This window comes from Protopterus annectens, chromosome 5.part0 (assembly GCF_019279795.1).
Source record: "Protopterus annectens isolate FY-2018-M chromosome 5.part0, PAN1.0, whole genome shotgun sequence".
Lineage (NCBI taxonomy): Eukaryota > Metazoa > Chordata > Ceratodontiformes > Protopteridae > Protopterus > Protopterus annectens.
The window spans coordinates 1,801,853,835-1,801,863,834 of NC_056735.1; positions in this window are offsets into that span (position 1 = coordinate 1,801,853,835).

The window sequence follows — 10,000 nt, forward strand, 5'->3', positions numbered from 1 at the left end:
GGTAGGAGATGGATAAAAGGTAACTGGCATTTCAGACTGAGCTGCTTGTGGGATGTTTGCCAGATATGCTGACAAGAATGTAAAATGCTAAATCATAAAAACAGTGTCAAAATTAAGAATGCAGAAGTCCTATGTACTTTGTCTAGTGACACCAAACATTCTCAGGGTGAGTTAAAACCTATCCAAAACCAACAAGTTAATCACCACCAGTTTCAGATTTATAAAAAAATGTATTAACATTAAAAATGTGTGTTTGCAAGTAAAAACAATACAGGTCTGCTGATTTTACAAATCCAATGCTTTAAACCTCAATATGAGAGCAATAGAAATGGTGTCATTAATCCCTGGTGCAGTGGTTGAACTGAGTCTCAGCTGCCAGATAAGTTCACCTAATTCAAGTTTTTTCAAGTTTTTTTCAATGTTTTTCATTGACTAGAGCTTAAGTTTTGCATTTTTACATACTGTGACTTTAAATTTGGAAGTAATTGGTTAATTGAGAAAACGAAGGGTCTATAAAAGAAAATTCAACTTTGTAGTCAGGTTTCTGAAGAAGTCCCAAGTATTAGGGATGAAAGCACTTGACCTGGTTTATGTTTTTTATATCTTCTATTGGTGTTTATCCAAATAAATATGGGTGGTACCTGGAATGAGTTTTGTGAGTTGGATTTTTGCCTGTTTGCCAAGATTTGTGACTATTTTTGCATCTTGTTTTTCTTTTAACTAGATTTGGGCCTGTTTGCCAAGACTAGTGATTCCTTTCTTATCCTGGGGCTGTATCACTAAGTGAAGCTGTTTGCTTCACTGAATTTCTGTCTATATGTTTCACGATTCGGTTTAAAAAATTCAAATGAACACTTTATAATTTTATCATAATCGAGTCGGCATTATTTAACTTTGAACCAGCGCATATTGCTATATCAATGAGTAGACAATTTAAAAAATTCACCCACTAGCCCAGGCAAACTTACTGCTGACTATACACCCTTTCCAATTCTTAAGTGAAACTACCATGATAATCCATTCTTCATAATGTGGAAATAATTTGATAATGACCTTAGCATATCGTATTCCCTTTCTTCGGTACTCATGGGCCTTTGTCAAATGGTTACCATCTCCTTTTTATACTACATTGCTTTTCTCTTTCTTTGGCCTCTTGCTGCTTCATTATCTCCACTGTTTCAGGCTCCAGATATTTCATCTCTAGTGCTAGTTTCTGTAAATTCAGCTGTCTTTAAGGTCATCTGGGGATATGTTAGATGGTGTTTTTTTCAATATAATGCACATCCACAGCATGTGCCAGCTGGTTTCCTGAGTTTGGCTGAATTTCATCTGCACACAGGGCTGCTATCATGTACTACTTAGACATAATTGCATGCAAAATTCTCCGTAGTTTAATCATCCTTCTTCAGCTGAGACAGTGCCATCTTGGTGCATTCTTTGGATCTCATTTCTGCCTGTCTCCTTAAACTATTTTGACTGCAAAATAAAATAAATGCTGTGCATTCTATTCATCTGTATTGTTACCTCATGGTTGCTGGAGTCCACAGAACTTTGATGAGTTAAATATGTCTAATTCAATATCCAGACCACTGATCGCTATTATAAGTAGGCTTGACAGTCAGAGTGAATTTAAATTCCATCACTACCAACAGATGCAAAGGAAGAGATGTTAGACAAGTTCTGCTCCACTGCTCAGCATTAAATTTAAATATTTTAAAACTAAAAGCTTTAAATCTTGTGGCCAGCAGGAATAATTTCCAAACAGATTAAAGAACAAACAAGGCACACAAATGTGAACCAATAAACAGCTAAGTGCAGCCTGATCTCAACAGTAAGCATAAATATATGAATATGCATTTTTGCCATCATTATGGGCCCGAACTATCCCAAACCATGAAAAGGCTCTACATCAGACAGAGTCTTTGGTCCAGCTCCCTAGATCTGTCTTACCACTCTTTCTGTGTTTTAATGCCTCCCATTGCTGACTTGGCCATAATAATTGCACTTTAAATAAATCATTTCACACATACACACACACACACACACACACACACACACACACACACACACACACACACACACACACACACACACACACACACACACCAACCCACCATAATTCCTAATGAAGGGAGGTAATATCCCCAACAATACAGTCTTCTATCCAGTCTTCTATGCAGGCTCACCACAGATTATCAGGGTGAGGACCTCCCAGTTACTGTTAGCAATAAGTCAAACATAAATTATTGTAAGTAGCAAAATCAGGCTTGTCAATAAAGGTGGATACTAGCACCTTATTACCTATTAGCTATAAATACCTTGTTTTCAATTACTAAATAAGGAAAACATGACCAGCCACAATCTTTTAAAAATGAATAAATAAAAATACTTTCTATAGAATGGAATGATTGAGCAATACAGCTAACTATTAACTATGCATTGAGGAAATGAATTGTGCACAGAAACAGAAAAGAAGCCATTAGAATAAATAGATTACAATAAGGACATAATCTAATTCCAGCTAGTCTTTTTTTCTAACTAATTTTGAATGGTTTACTATCAAAATGTTGAAATGCAGTTCATCATTTATAAACTTATGGGAAAATAAATGTTGAAAATAGAAACATTATTTATTCAAAATGACAGCAACGGTAATGTCGATAATTCACAATTCGATATTATCAACATTACTCAGGCTACCATGACTTTCAGTGATGTTTCTACTTAGTTCTGCACAGGGCAAGCCCCCCTGTACCCCCATTCCCCCACACCCCCCTGCATATTATATATACAAACTCTGAGATCACACTACAGTGAGGAAAATTGTAAATTTCCCGATCCCCACTGTAGTGCGATCTCCAATCAGAATGTTCACCTCATATGAGTGAATGAGCACTAGCATTCTTTAAGGCAGATTTGAACATTTTCAGACAAGCATTATGGAAACTAAGAACCATGCATTCGACCATTCCAGTTTTGCGTAACTGCCGTTCAACATTTTGATAGTAAAGCTTGAGAGCTACAAAAATTATTGAATCTTAAGATAAACTCATTTGCTTTCTAGACAGAGATATACAAGTACTTGGAACAAAACTTACCATTCACAAGGTCTAAGGCAGCATTCTCTCTCAACTGCTACTGCCTTTCAAATGTTTTACATCTCTGTGCTTTATAGCCTTTTCATACAGAAAACACAGATGTAATCACACTTTTTTTACATGTACATACTAGTGAGTCTTTTTGCTACCCTGGTCCAAAACAATTGTTCTAATTGCAGTTTTAATATAACCCTAGCTTTCTAAGTTTGAGAAAAGTCCTAGATATCTTGAAATAAAAATCCATTATATTTCCTTTTCTTATTTTTCTCTTTTTACAGTAATAGACATCACAAGTTTATGCATCTTTCCATACCTCTGAAAAACACATAAATTAAGTTTACATAATATAACATATTTTTGTTCAACTGCTGCAGATTTGCAGCTCTGATATATCCTGTATATTTTGATTCAAAAATCAAATGTACATCTATATATACATTTCACAACATATATACTTCAATGAAAGGCAAGAAACAAAGTATTTAAGATGCTGTTGATATTTTACTTTTGTTTGTTTAATGGAAAAGTCCAAATGAGTAGTGAACTTTTCCAGTGGCGGCCTGGGGAGAAAATCTCCATTATACAGAAATCATGGACACCATTTGGACTGGTTCATTCAGGAGCAACGGTTTCATTATTCAGCCATTCTTGACATCAGTTACATCATTAACAGTTTCAATAAAAATAACAGTTACATGTGCTGCATATGAATATTTTTTTAAATACAAAGAGGTATATGCAGTGCAATATCATCATTATGCAGAGATTCTCAGGTTTTACGTAACAACATTTGTTACTACAACAACGTATTTAAAATCTAGGACGTAGGAAGACAAGATAAATAATTAAAGTAGCCCAAAGAAAGGAAAGGCAGGAGAAGGCAAAGGAAAGATAAAGGAGATCAGATGATTTATGGCACAAATTCATATAACTATATTGGTATCAGTTTGGTGCAGGTGCAAAGCCATCTATCTATTAGGTGTTGCTTCAGTTGGCATTTAAAGTATTTCGGGTTGCACACTGTTCTTAAGCAGAGTGGGATGGTATTCCAGCTATTAGCAATGCAGTGTGAATATAGGGAGTATCCTACATTATTACGTTTTAGTTATGGAGAGTAATGATTTGTTAGTGGAGTGTAGAGGTCTCTTAGTAGTGTGATGTTGAATGATGGAGTGAAGAGATGGGAATTTTTCAGGGTTATGCAGTAGTTTCTGAAGGTTGTAATTAGCTGTCAGTACAACAGAGAATTATTTAGTTTGAGCCAGTTTAATTGTTTTAGAGAGATGCAGTGATGTGTTCTATATTTTTGCTTGGTTGCAAATTTGGCTTCTTTATAGTAGCATTGTTTTAGTTTGGTTGATAGAGAGGAGATGAGATTGGTTAGGATAGAAGAGACATGTAATAGCATGGGGAGTGGAAAAGATGTGACAATAATTTGTGTAGCAGAGAAAGTAAAGTAGCATTTTGCACTATAGAGGCAGCCTAGCTTTTGATGTATCTTCTTCATGGCTTGCTGAAAGTGGAGATCAAATTTCAGGTGGTCATGTATAATAACACCAATAGTTTTGTGTGGTAAACAAGCTCTATATTGATTCCATTGGATGACAGTATATGAAAAGTATTTTTGGGGAGGGGAGAGAGTTGGGGATTTACAGTAGTAGATTAGGGTTTTTTTTTTTAGAAGGATTTCTGAGTCAGTGTCTGGAGCATGGGTAGTATCCTAGCAGCACATATAAGACTAATGTTTTCAGCATATTGGACTATAGTGGCCTCTTTGGCTGGTGCATTTCGGACAATGATAAATAAGTTAAACAACAGGTCCTAGGATGGAGTTTTATGGGACTTCTATGAATATAGGATGGAAAGAGGAAAATGATCTTGCTACTCAACTGGTAACTAAGAAACCAATTAAGGTGAGGAGGGTGATAGCCCATAGGAAGATAGTTTAGCTAGGAGAATATGATTATTGACTTTGTCGAATACCTTTGATAGATCCAAAAATAGTGTTGATGTTAGGAGATCTGAAATTCTATTGTGATTTATTATATCTGTAAATCTTAGAAGGGCAGTAGTAGTGCTGTGATTGGGTCTGAAACTATGTTCTGCGGGAGGTGGTCATGAGAAGACATAAATTACAGAGACATAAAAAAATGTTTGCCAAAGCCTGCTTGAACTTATAAGAAGAGGCCTCAGCAGAAGTCCCTCAACTTACCTTAGTCCATGCACACCTACAACAACAAGTCACTAACAACACAGTTTTTCTCAGTCAGGTAATACTAAATTAGCTTCTGATAAAAATGTATTAGTAGTTATTGACGTTTGCTATGTATACTGAGTTCACACTCACCAGACTGGACAAGGATAGGATTACTGTCATCTGTCTCTCAAGCTGAGACAATTAAGAAAATTAATGGTGGAGGTCCATGTAAGAATGAATGATCTGGGGTAAAATTTTCTGAGTGATATGCAGAGATACATGTCTGCAATCTTTAGGCATGTGTTGGATGCATGTAAGATTCTAGTCTAGAATGTAAACCTTCCTTCACCAGTAATGATACCTACAAATAACAAAAAGATAACTGCCTTTAACAATTTGCTTAATAGTTGGCACAATGCCATAGTGATCCGGTATTTATCTGCCTGGGACAAGATAGATAGTTGTACTTCATCTGCAAGGGATGGTCTCCATCTCTTGGTCAAGGATTTTCACATACTGACAAATGCCCTTGCTTCCCTCATAATGCCTTTTTTGAGCAGAGTCCATCTAATGGGCACCCCACATTAGCAATTTTTTCAGAACCTAAACTAGCCCATATTAAGGTGGCTCTTCTCAATGCAATAAGTCTCAATAATAAATTGCCTGATTTTGAGGCAATCCTGAATCTTGAGCATTCTCATTTATGTGTAGTTAATTAGTCTTGGTTTCAATTTAAAAAAAGCACTTCCTTCATAACTAGATTTGGCACTTATCATAAATTTGGCCTGATATAAACTACAGTGTGTTTACATATTTGTCAAATACTTCATCTTATCTGGAAGGACACACAGAGACTGACAAAATGAGCTCCTAGACCTCATTTTACCACAGACAAGATCAGTTGCCAGTTTGCCAGTTCATAGCATGCTACTGGACCCTCTCTATGCCTCCAGACGACCAAGTTAGAGTCCCGGAAGTTTTAGAATAAATTTCTTTAAGCAACAACTTTAAAACCGTAGTTGACTTGAACTATCCAGCCATAAACTGGAGCACCTACACTTCTAATGTAGGGGATGCACAGAGGTATCTTGACTTGAAAATTAGGAATTCCCTAGACCAGATAGTTACAGAACTCACTAGAAGCCAAAATATTCCAGATAAGGTTCTCACTAATATTACATCTACCTATTCTACTATAACTAACATCTGTCTGTTTAGGGATTTCAGACAGTTGAACCTTAGGGAACTACATGATGAAATTGCTAGGTTTACCCATGACATCACTATGGTTTAGACCAACACAGCAGCCATTTTATGAAGCCCCCTTAGACACATGCATATATATATATATATATATATATATATATATATATATATATATATATATATATATATATCTCAGTCCCAGCTAGAGCCAAATATAGTTCAAAATGTACCCCCCCCCTTGATCAACTGACATAAACAGACTTCATAACAACAGAAAACACTCCTTAAACTGTGCATTAAGACAAGAACTCCTCAGAATGAGAGTAGCATAAAAATATTGCCAATAAAATGAAAAGTATTGTAAGGAGAAGTAAAGCAACCTATGAATGGAGGTTAGTTTCAGACTTAAAGGATAACTACAAATCCTTCTTTAAGTATGAATAATACTCAACATTGCTCTAAACATATCATTAATGAGACCTCCAACTCTGACCCAAGTGATATCACAAATGTACTAGAAAACAAGTTCTCAGCAAACTTCATCCCTGAAGCATCTGATCTAGCATCACTTATCCCAGATTCTCTTACCCCTTGTCATTACTAAAGAACAAGTTCTTATGGTGTTACCTAAAACCAAAAACACTTCCTTCATGTGCCCTAGTAACATACCTGGGTGCTTCTTAAACAGTGCCAAACAAGCTTTTGCTGACTACTCCATAAAACATTTAACCTAAGCCTGGCCACAGGCTATGTACTCAAATTCTGGCAAACTGCTGTGCTAATGCCCACCACAAAGGTGGCCCTATCACTGACATCTGGGAATTGCAAACCAATCAGCCTTATGAGTCCAATTTGTAAGGCTATGGAGTGCTTCATAACCAATCTAATTAATTATGACATTAAAAAATCTCATTAAGCTTGACCTCCAAATTTTGGCTTTGCCAAAGTGCGATCACGCCTGTTAAACTGTATTCATTTCTTTGAGAGGGATTACCCAAGCTGTTAACAATGGTCATGTTGAAACAACTTATCTTCATCTGACCAACACATTCAATGTCATACCTCATGCTGGAACCATAAAGAAATTGTCATCCTTAAGCATAGATCCTTACATGAAAGATGGATTGACAATTACCTCAGAGGAAAAAAAAAGAGCTTGTGAGGCAAACCCACAATGTTTGTGAGGCAGGTACCTCTTCAAATAGTGATGAGGCAATCTGTAGAGTCTCCCAAGTTTATGTGGTATGTTGTCTGCTGTCTGACATCTACTTCTCTGATTTCAAAATAATCTGTCATGTTAAAGCTGCAGTCAAGAATTACTGTATCTGCGCTTATTACCTAGTGTTGTATCTCATAAAACCAGCGATTCCTACAAGACATTAAAATGGGTATGGCAGATATACTTGGTATCACCCCATCTGTTTAAGGGTGCATAATTTCCTGAATCATAATTCATTAATTGCTAAAACTGGTTTACATAAAGCTGCTTAGTCGATGAAGGTAATGTTGTTAACTTACTTAGAAATGTTTTAAAACTTTATAGGCAAATCAGAAAAAATGGGGAAGGACAACAATGAGCTGCTCCTTACAGATGTTCCTTTTCCTTAAAAAGTCACATATTTTTGGTTATGGATGCCAGATGAATAATCAGTTAAGAATATTTTAAAGTTTAGACCGTTTCTGATTCTTAATTAGGCCATTCTTATCACCCAGTCTTTGGTAATTTTCCATCAGCATTCATGCTCTAATGGTCCCATTTACTAGATTGCTAACAGGGTTACATATATTTGGTTATCTCACTAATGTGATCATCTACTTCCATTAGTGAAATATTCAAAAGTATGCTATCATAATGAGATCAGCTAATCATTTCCATTTTAAATAACTGCAATGTATATGCTCGCCTCCATTGTATAAGCTGTTATAAGAGACACAGCATTTTTAATGTTTGCCAGAAGCAAACAAGAAATGCAGTTTCAGGCAAAGATGGAGGCAATGGAGTTACAGCAAGTGGAGTTACTGACCCAGAAAGTGCCATCTACTTTGCATTGTTTCAGTGTTAGTGATCTGTAGCTGAAGACTCACTGGAGAACAGAAGCAGGTTTATCAATCTGTGTTACTAGCTTATTTAAAGGAATGGAAAACAAAGGAAGGAAGGAAGGAAGGAAGGAAGGAAGGAAGGAAGTGTACAAGTGCTGTCTATACATCTGGAATTGACTTTCGTTTTAAACCTCAATAACCCAATAATGATTGAAAGGGCTGACAGGATCTCAGTGAGAAACAGGTTCAGTGATATACCTTGGCACTTTATTGTGCATCTTTGGAGTACACAAACTATGAAAGAGTACTGTAGAAATGCAGTGAGCATGGTGTGAAGCTTCACCTCAGAATGGCACCTGTAGGGATTGCCTTAGACTGTAGTCATGCCTTATATAAGTTTGCATGAGGCATATACTGCTAGCTCAGATTTTGCAGCATTCTGCATGTTACCCCTGTAGGTCAATGTGCATTGCTGAAATGCCTGAAGATGTTCCCCGCTTAAATATCATCACAGCACAGCATATCACCATGCATTTGCTTCTAAAATGTGGACAACAGAAATGCACATAGAACAGTCACATAAAGACGGTAAGTAAGAGATATATCCAATTACAATGTTAGCTAATAATCATCACCAGAAAGGAAATGACATACACTTCCTGTTTTCAAACTGGCCATGCACTACTCTCCCTCTAAGAGCAAGGAGAAAAAACTGTTCTGTCAATCAGCCATTCCAACATGCAATAGATTTGCTCTACTGTTAGAAGTTCAAAATGGAGAGGATAAAATTTCTGATTCCTATACCAGACACAACCACAGCAAAACTATATTTGTTGGAGAAGTAGCAGGATAGAACCATAAAGCTACAAGCTGTAGCAGCAATGGTAACCCACGAACTTGAGGAAATAAGGTGTGCAAATTGCTTTTTCTTTGTGTTATGCATGTTGTATGTGCATTTAGTGAGATTACATGAAATCTCTATGAGTGTGGGTTGCTGGGCTAGGGGATCCTTCAGACTGACCATAGAACAATAATTTAACTAATGCACAAGCTATATGAAATTCAGCATTTATAATGAGTCATTTACAAGGTCAGCTCATTTCACTATTTCAGTTGCAGTCCAAAGCAGCATCTGTATGTAAATTGCTTGGCTAGTCCAATATGAACCATGTAATTATGCAGCTGCACTGTAAGGTCTGCACACTGTGAACTGTAATCTGCTACCACCTATGAGATGACATTGATAACTGAATGGTGGCATTTTTTTTCTTTTGAATTTGGATAGGCTACTCCTGCTGCATGTGGAATATTAGCATGTTTGTAGTCCACAAAGGTTGGCATTATACTGCTAATTTGTACATCCTTCCTTATTTTCTCTCCTATGCTAGCAGCCAGACTCCACCATAAATTTATAACGTGTGTTGCACTCTTTCCTTCTCCAGTTGTCAGACCATAAACT